This window comes from Pezoporus wallicus, unplaced genomic scaffold, assembly GCF_028554395.1.
Source record: "Pezoporus wallicus isolate ANWC-B61680 ecotype Strahan unplaced genomic scaffold, APGP_CSIRO_Pwel_v1 contig_4788, whole genome shotgun sequence".
Lineage (NCBI taxonomy): Eukaryota > Metazoa > Chordata > Aves > Psittaciformes > Psittacidae > Pezoporus > Pezoporus wallicus.
The window spans coordinates 3,033,837-3,044,722 of NW_026638769.1; the positions used below are offsets into that span (position 1 = coordinate 3,033,837).

The 10,886-nt window shown below is 41.4% G+C and overlaps 1 long non-coding RNA gene across 1 annotated transcript; it reads right to left on the reverse strand.

Moving 5' to 3' along the window:
* Positions 1–4,099: 4,099 nt before the first annotated feature.
* On the reverse strand, positions 4,100–8,259 carry LOC130600845 (uncharacterized). Its single transcript, XR_008972539.1, has 3 exons — positions 7,409–8,259; positions 5,830–5,988; positions 4,100–4,512 (listed from the first exon to the last, which is right to left on the reverse strand). It is a non-coding gene; the product is annotated as an uncharacterized LOC130600845 (long non-coding RNA).
* Positions 8,260–10,886: the final 2,627 nt, after the last annotated feature.

Consider the following 10,886-nt stretch of genomic DNA (forward strand, 5'->3'; position numbering starts at 1 on the left):
GACTCGGCAGCATTATAGGGATTGGTTCATGCACTAAGAAATGATCTTTCCCTCTTGGTCTGTATGTATATGGATGTATATATATGGGAGAGCGATGGTGTATTGAAAATGTGGGATCTGAGCACGACGTGAATGGTATGGAATAAGGGGTGGATAATGTCCTGGGTTCAGCAGTAGCAGTCATGTTTTTCCTTTGTGTTAGCTGGTGCAGTGCTGTGTTTTGACTTCCAGCCTGAGAACAGTGTTGGTGAAGTCAATGTTTTCAGTTGTTGCTAAGTGATGTTTACCCTGACCAAGGACTTTGTGAGGCTCATGCTCTGCCAGGGAGGAGGGGAAGCCGGGAGGAAGCAGAGACGGGGCGGCTGACCTGGGCTAGCCGGGGAGGTATTCCATAGCACAGCACGTCATGCCCGGGGTGGGGGGTGACTGGGAGTTACCCGGAAGGACACGGGCTTTCAGGTGGGACTCGTTTTCTTGGCCGGTGGTATCGTATTCTCTTCCCTTGTTATTTTCCCTTATCATTGTTGTAGTTGATAGTAGCGGTGGTGATTTGTGTTGTACATTGGTTGCTGGACTGTTCTTGTCTCAACCCGTGGGAGTTGCATTTTTTCGATCCTCCTCCCCGTTCCTCCAGGAGTGGGGGAGAACCCTGGGGGGGGGGGGGGGGGACCCGGACCTCGATTGTTGTCAGCTCGGCACCACTCACTGGGAGTGAGTGAACAAGTTACCTGACTGGGTTTAAACCACGACACTGGTGAATAACGCTGAAGAGACTCAACATTAGAGAGAGACATATATGCAAATGATTTTGGTTGTTTAACAAGATTCTGAAAGTTATCGTAATGGAACTGTAATAGCATACCTTTTTTCCTTACTTCACGAAAACGTGTACTTGTCTGTAACAACACTTGTTATCCTGAAGCCTTGTCCAATAACTTCACCACTAGTTAACCTTTTTTCCTTTTTTCACACTAAATTCTCATCAGCTTTCCATGCACACTCTTACCTGATGCCTATCTCTTGGCATTATTTTGGTAACATTCATAAATCTTGAACAATCCCATCCTCTTTGGGAGAATTCCTTCCAATTTCCACATAGCAAAATTACACTTATTCTTTCTGTCTTCACATAATTTTTCCCAAACAGAAGGTCCATCCATTTCCTCACCTGCATCTGTCTTATTTGCATCAAGGTGCAGCTCTATGGCCACATGAGTCAGTCCTGTTCCCTTTCTTAATGAATTTGTGAGAGCAGCACCATACAAAGTCAGGCACTGAAATGACACCTCTGGGTTATAGGACAAGTCTTCAAATATCCCTGAAATAGCAGCTGTCTGTAATTGGACTTACCAAGTGTCAGTAGTCATCAGTTGTACTCAAATGCATATTATTTGCCCATCATATGAACACATGGAAAATGAATTTCTGAGGCTACTATTCCATTATTCTCAAGTGGTACTCAACATATGTATGTGTGTATATAGGAAATAGCAGCAAAGATATATTGCCACGTTGTTGAAGAGATGTTTACCTTTGTGACAACAGAGACTTTACTCTCTTACCGACAAAGTAATCAATAAAGCATGCGATTTCACTGTTGGAATCCCATTGACCTGCTCCTATCATGATGTGAAACCTAACGACTGCAGGATGATGGAAGAACATGCAGGCTACAGTGAAAATGTCACTGTGCAGGGGAACACCAGGATGCAGCCCTGGCCATGTCTCTGCAGCATGCCACAGCTTATGTAGTGAACATTTGCATACTTCTTATGTTATCATCTCATTATCTGAGAAGATAATGGCAGGCTCTGCTCACATATACTATCCCAGTACACACTCAGCTTGTAAATCTGGCATGCACAGACAGAAATCCTATCTCCTCCCTTTGAGGTAAGGGGAGGCAACCTGGGAAAATGAGGAATACCTCCTGCTCCCACATCTCTTATTGCAGGGTGATACTGTTTAGGAATGAAGGAATGCCAGGTGACCAGGGGTCATGTTGTGTGTTGTGTACTGGTGTGCTATGCATATCCATATCCTGTTATGGACTGATATGATGTGTATTAAAGACTTCTGGTTTTACAGAATTTTAAGAGACTCTACTGAAAATAAAAGCTTTGGGTGAAACAGCATGTTTCTCCTTCAATTTCCAAGAATATAACCCCAATTTTAGGGTACTCTGCCAATATAACAACGAAATCAAACGTATGTGCAAAAATAAAAGTACATGCAGAACAACTGAAACTATTTTTAATAGAAGAGGGAAATAATGTCCTCCTCTTGTCTAGTCAAAAATTAAAGCCTGGTTAGGATTTGCTATCAACATGACATGCTTTTATTCCTATCTGAAATAGTGTGCATTTGGAAGTCTTTAAAGCTAAAGTAATCTGGGCCAAAATAAACAAACAGAAACGATGTTAAGAATTTATTTTTCTTTATTAACTACTAAAAATGTTTAATAACTGGAAAACTGAGGGAGGACTTACTAGGGAAAATAATAATACAATATAGTATGTCATCATGATCTTGTTACCAGAAATCGTTTCACTATTGCTTCATTCCCATGATGAATGGTCCTGGAATACATTACTATTGGAGACTGAAAAAAAAAGACAAACTATGGAAAGATAAGCATAATTCCACCTGTTAATGCCAAGGAGATTTCTTCATTACTTGGTGACTCAACAGCCTATTATGGGCTTTAACACTGAAAACATGAACTTGTTGCCCACCTGCAATTCCACCCATATGAAGTGTTCTGAGGTGTCGCTTGCTAACTAAAGGGAAAATTCAGGCAAGCATGAAAAGAAGCTCAACTATGAGAGGAATTCCAACAATTGTATCATACACCCTTCTCCTGTCAGCCAGAAAAAGCTTGCTAAGAAATTACATGAGCCAAAGACTGTAACTGTACTGGGTTCTTCAGTCCATTCATTTGGGACAATTTTTCAGTGTTAGTTAATCTGTCTCAGCCTACAGCTAGGATAGAGCTACAGAAATACTGGAAGAGAAGGGTACTCTTCCTTACTATACCTGCATCTCTTATATCTCTGCAAATTGCAAAAACAATTTAAAAGAGGCCTTAGTTGTATGTTTAAATCACTTCCCTTCCATCCTCTGTAGATTACTAGATTAAGGTAAAAAAGGATTGTTGCAAGATAAATACTTATTTCTCCCACCTTTATACAATGCCAAATACAATCCCTAGCTGTAAAACAGTAATAAATCCAGTGCAGAAAGCTGGATACTGGAGTCAAATTTAGGAGTCTCTTTCTGTTCTGTTACAATTCACCCATGACAAGAGTAAAAAGGATCCATGGACCTTCTTCTGGCCACAGATCATTCTCCAAGACATGTCCACAGCTTTTACTTTGTCCAGCACTTGTAGCATTCAGCAGAACACCTTCCAGTGCAGCCACTTCCAGAGGCTGATCTTGAGACCCATGGTCATTGTGTTCTGTTCTCCTTCCTCTTTGCCCTTAACATGCAACCTCTCAGTTACTTTCACCTGTATCATCCAGGAAAAGGATGAGAAAACTTCTGTTCATAGTTATGTCACCGTAGGCAATGGTGGCTGAAGGAGTTGGCTGTTAGTTGCTCACACCAGCAGTTAACTCAAACCATAGCATGACCCAGATAGCAGCAGAAAGGTGACCTGGCATATTTTGTTGGCTGGCATATTAGCAATGAACTGTGGAGGAAATGGAGAGGGCCATATGGAAATGGAGAGTGAAACATCATACAAATTGACAACACATCAGGAAGTTATTCATACATGGGAGAATGACAAAAAAAAAGGAGAATGAAAGCATAAAGGGAATTGTGTGAATAATACTTTGAGATTACTTCAGCAACGTTTGAAGTATTCATGTGTTTGCGGCTTCCATATGGCAAAGCAGAGAGGTAGCCACACCACACGATCTGTCCTGCAGCTCTGGCAATGCACACAATGATGATAGTAGGTTTGGACATGAAACTTACTGATGGTGTGAACAAAACCTGGCATCAGTAGAAGCCTACTTGCCCACTAATAAATTGGCATCGGGGAGTGTTCCACAATCCTGAATTGAAATCATCTATACTAGCAAGTTAAAATGTTCCCTGTCCTACTTTCAGCCTGAACCAACTAACCTTCCCAGCTGTTGTCCAGGGTGTAGGACCTCAACACTCTAAGCCCTTCTTCATAGCAGAGGTGCTCCAGCCAGGTGCTCTGGTCATCTTCCTGACCCTCCTCTGGACTCACTCCAACAGGTCCATGTGCCTCTTGTGTTGGGGACCCCAGAGCTGGATGCAGTACTGCAGGTGGGGCCTCACGAGAGCAGAGTAGAGGGGAGAATCACCTCCCTTGACCTGCTGGTCACACTCCTTTTGATGCAGCCCAGCATATGGTTGGCTTTCTGGGCTGCAAGAGCACATTGCCAGGTCATGTCCAATATTTCGTCCACCAGTACTCCCATGTCCTCCACATGGCTTCCCTCAGACCATGATTCCTTGCTGAAAGGTTGGATTCTGTAGAGTCAAAATACATGAATCGTACAGACAAACGTCTCAAGTATGTAGAAAAGGTATTCGATCTTGCCCTGTTGTTCTGTCCTTAGTCTGGCTACGTCTGTACCAAGTTTAATGTACGACTGATGTGAACACATCGGGAATTACCCTGCGCACACCACACCTCAACCTATTTACTTTGAATAAGTGGCAGCAAGTACCATATTGATTTGGGAGCCACACCTTATGATTATCTTATCTTTGGGCTACAACCGTGAGGCATCCTCTGGTATTTACGTTTATGTGGCTGGTTTTCTGTGCAACCTGGGACATCTTATTTAAGCATGCTAAAACTGCATTTCTTCATCTCTAAATTGGGCACAATTCTTTCCTCAGGGGATTGTTAAGAAGCCACATTAATTAATGGTTATAAGAAGAGGAGATCCTGGGGTGAATGAAATAGATACATGAAAAGCATTCTTATTATTCATAATAGGACAGCACATTCCGTTTATATGTACGTAGAGAATATACACACTGTACACACTGGCTCAAGACAGATGAAGTTTACCTAAACTATATATAGGGTGGGATTAATTTTCTTTAGTCATTTAACACTTAGGTATTTCACCTAGTCACTGTTTTAGGCTCTTAGTATTATCGGTAGAGACAGAAAATCTCAGGCAATGGCTTGTTTTATTTAAGGGTGTTTGAATGTGTCTTCCTCTCCAAGTGTCTGTATTCCTCCCCACTGCTGATGAAACCTAAAGCAGTTCATAGAAGATATGCAGGTGCACAAGGTAGTGAGATTAAGCACAGACTTACCATTTTGCTCAATCAACTGCTGCTATGTATTATTTATTCATAAGAATAAGGCTAAGATATCACATATATAAGATTATAATATACGTTGTACCCACCATGTCCTTTAAGTTGGACAGCCAGATAACAAAAATTCTATAAGCTATTATTGCCCATGTGGGTTGTTATTACACTGTGCTATTAGTGTACAGACACAACACAGGAGAACCATCTGGAAACTCCGAGTCCTGCAGGCACGAGCTCATGTTTCTTCATTGAATGCATGGCAAGCCTTAACCACAGAAATCGAATACGCAGCAAGAATCTACTTAAACTTAACATCAAAGCTGAGTTCATGTATGCAAAAAGGAAAGGAGGAGTAGGAAGAGGTGAAAAAGGTGGAATCACCTCCGATACCTGTTTAAACAGCAGCAAGATCAATGATTCATTATTACAGGTCACTGTACCTACACAGGAGTATTTTCTTGGCAGTCTCTATGCATAACATGGACCAGATGCCATTTTCTCTAGCCTCACCTCTCATATAAATGGATGTTTCAGCTGCTTCTTGACACAATAACAAGTGGGTCTGAGGACCATGTCCTCTGTGCTGCAGCCACTGAACAGTTCTGGGCTGGCATTGTGTTATGCATGGACCTGCACCTTGGTGGAATTATCTGGTGTTCTCCCTTACCCCTGCATCAACAAAAGAGAGGAGATAGACTTTGTAATAAGATACTGTCCTAAGGGGCATTGTTCTTTAGATACAAATATTGTACTGTGTAAAATTATAAAAATATTAGAAGTATGATTTCCTTTCTGCAGTTAAATAACCTCTGTGGCATTTGAATACACCCTGGAGCTAGACCTATACCTACAGATACTCCTTTCTAGACCATGCTGGTAGAATGAATGCTACTGTATACCATATGTACCTCTATTAACTTTTGGCTGCATGATAGCCATTTTCATGTTCAGAGTTAATTCTTCATTATTACTAGGTATTTTTCCTTACCCAGTGTCTGATGTATGTTGTTATATTGCATTATATCAACTTCTTTTTCTTTCTTTAACACACTTTAACAACTGATCTTTTAGAAGGATTGTAGAAAATACAGATAAACTGAGTCATTGTAGAAAATACAGATAAACTGTAGTTTTTCTGACATACTAAGAATTTTGAATATCAAAGAAACTATTTTTCTTCCCCAGAAGGTTATGCCAGTAAGTAGCTACAGCCTGAACTTATTCCATGCTTTTTTTAATTCCCTTTTTAATGTTTCAGACAGGGTTCTTTGGTGCTGAAAGAGACAGATTGTTCTGTCATTTGGGGGGTGCCCATAAAACTCATTTCAAAGACAGATCAAATGGTCACAGATTTCTAGCAGCTAGGGAAGTCTATTGGAGAACTACCAGTCATTGGCTTCTCCTGTTGTTACTTTCTGTTCTGCTGTTGGTTTCTACCAGACACAGCCTACCTTTTCTTGAACATTTTCACATTCTTACAATAAATACAATGTTTAATCTTGTTCCAGGAGTTGCAGATTCCATTCCCTTTCATTAGGTGTCAATCTAAATGGGACATACAGGCAGTTTATTCAGAATTGAATAGAATAGAATGGAATAGAATGGAGTAGAAGCAGCTCCTCCCTTGTGCTGCTGGCTACACTCTTGCTATCACAGCTCAGTATGTATTTGACCACCTTTGCTGCAAAGGCACACCGCTGACTCATATCCAGCTTGCTGTGCAGAACGACCCCAGGCCTATTTTTGCAAAGCTGCTTTCTGGCTCAGTCCCCACCCCGTACTGTGGCATGGTTCTATTCCATGCCAGATGCAGGACTGCATTTTCCCCTGTTGAATTTCATAGAATGTTTGTCAGCCCATTCCTCCAGCTTGTCAAGGTAACTCCAATGGCAGCCATATCATCCAGCACAATGACTTCTCCCCCAAACTGGATGTCATCTGTGAACCTGTGAAGGGCACATGCTGTTCCACTGTCAAAGCCATGTATGGAGATGTTAAACAATTTGATCCCAATAGGAATGCCAAATGAATTCCTATAAACAGCACTATGACACTTCCAGCCTGTTATTCCAGCCTTTGTTTTACTCACTTTGTAATTCATGAAGCTAGTCTCTATCTCTCCAAAGATGCTGCAAGAGACAGAATAAAAAGCTTGCAAAAGTGAAGGTAAATGACATCCACTGCTCTGCCCTAATCTTCAGATCCAGTCATTACATTGTAGAAGGCAATTAGGTTGGTCAAGCACAATTTGTACTTGTTTTTTTCCCTATCACTTTCTTCTCTCTTATGTGCCTGGATATGGTTTACAGAAGGATTTACTTCATAATCTTCACAAGGACTGAAGAAAATTGGCCTGTATCTCCCCAGCTCTTCTCCCTTGGCTTTCTGGAAGATGGGTGTGACATTTGCTTCTGCAGTCATTGGGAACTTCTGATCATTGCAATCTTTTGAACAGATAAAGATCAGCTTTGCAGGGATATCAGCCATGCACCCTGCTTGGCTATGTGTTCAGGTTACTTAAGTAATCCCTTAAGTCTTCCTCTAACCTTGGCTGTATTCCTCCAAACACATGGGAAGCCTGAGAACAGACCTAGCCACAAAAGACTGGGGCATGGACACCTCAGCCTTTCTATCTCCTTCATCACTAGGTCACTTGTCCACTTGGCCTTAGTCTTCCTCTTGCTGCTTTTGTTCCAATAGAAGTCCTTCTTGTACCCCTTCATGTCCTTCACCAGATTTTACTCTGGCTAAGCTTTTTCTTTTCTAGTTTAACCTCTACATGCCTGTGCATTCCTTCTTTACTCTCTTGAACAGCCTATTCCTGCTTCCATCTCCCATAGGCTTCCTTTTTCCACGTAAACCCAGTCAAAAGTTCACCATTTAGCAGTTTGGTCTCCTCATACGTCCCAGCATGCCCTGCATACAGAAGTGCATGCTTCTCATGCTTAGAGAAAGTTATTCCTAAATATCAATACATATACCCCCTCTCTCCTGGGCTCCTTTGTCTTTCAAAGCAGCAGCTCCTGGGAACCGTACTACAAAGTTCTCTCTATTGAAGCTCAGAGTCATTATTGCCACTTGTCTCTTTTGCTTTCCATCTTTAAATCCTATGGCTTTTAGTATGACTACAGCAAAGAAGACCAGTTCTTTTGTTATTAGAATCAGCTAGGCAGAAATAAAAGAAAAAAAATATAATTATTCAACAAGTTTATTAAAAAAAATTAAAGATTGTTTTCATGTTGACACGTATTAATAAATTGATCCTCAAAGTATAATAATAATTATTAAGTTAATACGATTATTAATTAATATTAATTAATATAAATATTTGATTGTGCTCTTTTAGGGCAAGATCTTTTTCCTCCCTCACATTTTCAGTTGCCCCTTTCTCAATGAAAAGGCAAGTATTATATTTCTGTTAGTGTTTCTGCCTGCAAATGACATAAAATAGGTGTCTGTAAAGACTCTACGGAAGTCCAAAGAGTTCTGTTCATTTATACTGAGCTGAGGATCTCTTCAGACTGTAGCTTCATGAATTGCTGACGTAATACAGATACAGAACTACTGTTCTGTGTCCATGAGAGCCTCCATTCCTATGATTTTTGGACAGGTATTACAGTATCTGGTTGGGGTTTGTCATTCAGGCATACTTTAATATTGTCTCTAACATATAGATCTTCCAGTGACAAGGCTTCTCAGGTTTTGGTTTTAAGAATCCTGTTCCATTACATAGATAAGACCTAAAATTTTTAGACAAGACCTGAGGCAAAATAAGGACTTGTGGCTAGACTGGGGTTGATGAAATGTGCATGGCAGATAAAATGTGCATATTTTGTGTACCTACTCATATGCAATAGCTTCCTTCTAAAAAGCACAACCGTTTAGGGTGTCACCTTCCCTTCTGGGAGTCCATTTAGCTGCCATGTAGAGCTGTGACTCTTACCTGGATGACAAGTACCTTCATTCCCACTGGAGCTTTGCAATCCTGGCAAAAATCTTGAGTATTAATTGCCTCTTACAGTAAGAATGGATGTCTCACAGGCTAACACCAAGCCCAGCATCACAACACCCTGAAACGGGCAGTGCAATCCCCAGCAGGAAGCACAGTGCACCTGTACAGCAGCCCTCTCTGGGGATTTCCCTGCCTTTTCCAAGTCTGAAGAGAGGGATTTATGTCAACTTGGGCTGAGTGCGGACAGGAGCTTGTAGAAGACAATTTCAAAGTCCTTTACAAGGTAATGGCTGTTTTTCTGATTTCAACATATTCTTGGTATTAGCTTCTTCTCTAGTTCTGTTGTTTTAAAGCACCATTGTGTTATACACACACAACTACTACAAAATTTTCTGTTGAGAACCCTGCCGAGTAAAAAGCTTTGGAGCAGCCGCTTAATGAAAATGTACAAGAAAACTCTCACACATTTTGTGAGAAATTTGGAGTTTCACTATTCCTAGTGTAGGAAATGTTATGTTTTAGAAGTAATATGTGTCTTGCTTACAACTCCCTAGTGGATCTTCAGATTCTTTCCAAGTGGGGGCCTGAGGCTCATGCCTTAACCAGTCATGTCTGAATATGGCACTGGAAAGATCAGTGCACGAAGGTTTTATACCAATGAGTGGACAAGATTTAGTTAACTTAAGGGAGATCCCAACATTTCTGCTCTATTCCATTCCAGAGAGCAGGAACTGGCATTGCATTTCTCCAGGCTTGATTTCACCATACATAAAATGAACTGAATAATACCCATTTATCTCAGCAGGTTGTTAATATGGCTAACCTGTTGTGTATAAATATATAACCCTGTGGCAAATTCTTCCACATGATCTTCTGAGGACAGGACAACAGGAGCCTCTAATAACGACTGGCACTCGGGCCCTGTCCATCAAGGGCATCCAGATCTACAGAATATCCCGCTGGCAGAGTAAAAGGGAGTGTGTGCCAGGTCACACTGGTTCAGAGGCTCAGAGGGTTACACAGCCTTTATGCAACTCCTTTACCACAATTTTGTCCTCCACACACCACACAGATAAAGGGTATGCCCAGCACCATTGTTACCACCCATACTTGCACAGTTACAGCCAGAGACAGCATAATAGCACAGAGCTTGCAAAATCAACGCCCTTCCACCTTACTGTATTGCTATAAGTGGCTTCTGCAGGGGACAATGCCCTACATTTCAGGCCATTACTAGCGCAGAAGCAAAGGTGCAAAATCATCCCTACAAACAGCTACACGCCTTCTGGAGGCTGACACACCCAGTGAAGTGGGTGCAGCAGCAGTGACACACACCTATGGAAAAGGCTGGATTTGGTAGTTAGCGACATGCTGCAGATCTGACTATACATGTTGCTGTCATTTCAACATAGTGCCCTCAAAACATCAGCTGATAGTTTGGCACAGCTGTTCCCCAGCATGTACACATATGAAGCCCTCATTGCAAAAGCATGCTTACCACACCTCACAAATGATAGATGCTGTGACAGATATCACTGCAGATAAAAACCTTAGCTGTGTAAAAGTATGAGAAACCATGTAAGAAAAGTATCAGTAAAGCAGAATGAGATGGTGT